This window comes from Oryzias latipes, chromosome 12 (genome assembly GCF_053564925.1).
Source record: "Oryzias latipes strain Hd-rR chromosome 12, Olatipes_Hd-rR_3.1".
In the NCBI taxonomy this organism is placed as follows: Eukaryota; Metazoa; Chordata; class Actinopteri; order Beloniformes; family Adrianichthyidae; genus Oryzias; species Oryzias latipes.
Window position 1 is genome coordinate 26,067,859 of NC_136248.1, and position 3,394 is coordinate 26,071,252.

The 3,394-nt window shown below is 35.2% G+C and overlaps 1 long non-coding RNA gene across 1 annotated transcript; it reads right to left on the reverse strand.

The window, feature by feature from the left end:
* Window positions 1–932: 932 nt before the first annotated feature.
* On the reverse strand, window positions 933–1,651 carry LOC144996319 (uncharacterized). The gene is made up of 2 exons (XR_013659314.1): window positions 1,517–1,651; window positions 933–1,022 (listed from the first exon to the last, which is right to left on the reverse strand). It is a non-coding gene; the product is annotated as an uncharacterized LOC144996319 (long non-coding RNA).
* Between the last annotated feature and the right edge of the window lie 1,743 nt (window positions 1,652–3,394).

Consider the following 3,394-nt stretch of genomic DNA (forward strand, 5'->3'; position numbering starts at 1 on the left):
GAGAAAGGATACTTTGATTATTACTGCTAGCTGAAAAACATACCTTTCCACACCACAAGTCTGTTAATTTGGGATTTCTTGCTGGTTCATGTTAGCGTCTGCACTGTAATCCCTAGCGAGTTGACTGAACTTAAAAATTATTGTGTAACAGATTACACAACAGTTAACTAAGTTTTAATAATATAACTTAACATTTATTAAAATTCATATTGTCAGTTGGCTTAAATTTGTATTATTTCATATAAAAAATATTAAGATTCCTCAACTTATAAAAGAGAGATTATTTACATAAAGTTTTTAATATTTTCCAACTAAAAAACGCTTTAACTAACTATATTTTTATAATATTACTCTACTCATAAAATATGTAAAATTCACTCAAATGCTTTATAAATTCTCTAACTCATTAAATGTGTAGCATTGAAAATATTTAAAATTCTTCAGTTTAAAATGTATTCTAAACAGAGATATTGATACTGCCCCACTACATTTTAAAAGCTAACATTGATAAAAACCAACAAACGTGAAGGCCACACAATAGTGATTGCTTAATACACTTTTTTTAATTGCTCTTTAAAAAAAAAGCACAAATATCAAGAGGATGAAGAAACAATCAGTGCAATAAAACTGCATTATAAGAGTGCCACACAACATATTGACAAAAAGAGTTGGTTTTGTATTGTACGGCAGAAAAAGCAAATGATCACAACAAAACACATTAGTTACATAACACTTAAACCAACAAATAGTCCATTCTGGAAGACTCACTCAAGGAAACATTCTTCAGCGTCAATAAATGTCCTTTCAGTGGTTTGCTGTCCTCAAGGCTCAAGACAGCATTCTGAATAAATATGAAGGCAAGTTCTAGTTTTTTGGGGTGCTGTAGGTCCAGAGCATAGATGTTCCCGAAGAGTTAGAAGAGATTAGTCAGCCAGATGTGTGGGACCACTGACGGCAGCATCAGGAGCATCACCACGACAACTGAGAAGATACCCACAGCGGTGTCTGTGAGGTCTGGTATTCTGGAAAATACAAAACAAAAAACACAGATGAGTTCAGACCCTCAAAGATATTCATCACACTAATATCCAAAACTGACATTACTGCCATCTGTCAATGGGAATCTTTTCATGCTAACATTCTGTTAGCTTTTAATCAACTGGCTATGATGTTTTAAGGACCAACTCCAATTAAAATTGTGTTTTTAAAAAGTTCTTTAGCATTTTTCTGAAGGAGGACATTTATAAAATAATTTAAGACTAAAGCTTCATTTTTCTTTATTCAAATAATGATGGATCAGGAGCAGAAAAGGTAAACGAAAAGGTTCCCACTCCTTCCAATCAGGAGTCCCTGATGTTCGCCTTTCATCTTCCGTCTCATTTTTAAAACCATTTAAAAATATCACTCAGTTTACAAACTACAAAACAATTGCCCTATTTATTATGTCACTCAATAAAATCTCAATCAATATTAAAGGATTAGTGAAAACCATTGACAGGGAGTCGTGTGCACTTACTGTACAGGTCTTGAAGAAGTTGGAGGCATCTTCATGCAGATAAACAGGAAGTGCAAGGAGGACAAGTGCCCGTCTCATGTTCACGTCATGCTGGTCCTAAAAGAATAAAAAGAAATATCCATTACCATTGAAGCAAAGCAGAGCAAACACTTCCAATATTTATTTAAGGAACTTTAAGAAATAATAAAATGATACCTTTTCTAGATGTCTATTTCTAGTAAGAGGACAATGCAGTGTTCATGGCATGATCCACTTCAGGTCAAAGACCCAAAGACATTTTTAAGGCAAGTTACACCTTGGCTTCTTACAGCTGTTTACAAATGATTTGTTATCCGTTTTTGAATTATGCACATTAGAAATTCACCTGGAGGTCATAAATCCTAACCAAGCTGGCCAGTTCCTGTCTGTTTTGGTGGACTTGGTCTCAGAAAAGGGCAGCTTTAAGTTACACAAACATGTAAAAACTGCACAATTTCCTCTGACTGCATCTACTCTACATAAATCCATTTCAGATCTTGACAGATGAGTTTTCATGGTTTCAAATGATGGAATGGTGCTAATGCAACATCATTTTATTATTGTAATATACTGTCATAAAGACATGACAATATTCCAAAGTGTCTCCACATACATGGCAGTGGAAACACTTTGGAATATTGGCTATGTAGTACTGCATAGTGCCAAAGTAACAGAACACAACTTGCACCTCCATTCCATTGTGCCACCTTCAGCCTGCAATCTAAATATGTTTAGTTAAATTGTAAATAATTTCAACTCTATTTAGACCTTTGGCTAGTTAAAATGTGCATAAATGTTTCCATGCTGCCGTATAAATCTAATAATGGTAATAGTTCAGGATGAATATATTAAATAAGTATAAACTCACCCACTGACACCTATTTTTTCTGGTGAAATGGTGACTCTCTGGTGAACTTTCTGAAGTTCAGTATCTGAAAAAGTCTAAAAGAGATTTTTCAATGTTAAAAAATGTTTCAATTATATTCTGATCAAAAAAAATTTATTGCACTACACAACCTATTGCATTTTTTGTTTTTTTTAAATAGCTCTAGACAAATAACTGATCAGGAGACAAGTTACCTGGCTGGCCTTGGCGTCTACCTGGAGGTGAAACACTGAACACTCTGTAGTTCGGTACCTGAACACAACACGAGCACGTTGATTAATTTATTTTTACAAAAACCTTTTTTATAATGGAGATCAGTGATTTATAAAAGCTTAAAGCTGCATTCAAAACCCAATATCCATGTAGCAACCAGGCTTAAAACTTTTGGCGGTAGCTCCTCCCACACAACCGTTAGAGGCTTTGAGTGACATTTTTGGACAAATGTCCAGCAGCAAACTTTAGCCACAGACAGAGGCCTCCAACGCGAATTTCACACGCGGATCACATTTAGTGTGATTGCAGCATAACAGATCATTTCTACCTCTGAAAAAAAAAAAAAAAAAAAACTCATCACTGTCGTAACTTACGGGCAGAAATGCATTTTGGGTTTGGCTCGCCATACGTCTGTTATGACAAACTAATCATGTATACATTGCCACATTAAGCTCTAAAACAATCGTAACACACATATGTTTAAACAACAGTAAACCACATTTACGGTAGTATAAGAGCATTTTTAAAGCATTCATTCAAAATAAACCATGAACGATACTTAACTTACCAAATTAAATTAGGGCTGAAGACAAGACGGCACCATCAGCGATGAGGCGGATGGAAAAAAAACCCGAGGTTGGGGCGTCTTGAAGCGGGACGAAATCGCAACGCATTGGAGAAAAATAAAATGCTCGACTTTCAATTTCAAACGTCGCATACTCGCATTCGGCAAATCCAACATGGCCACCTGAGCTAACGTT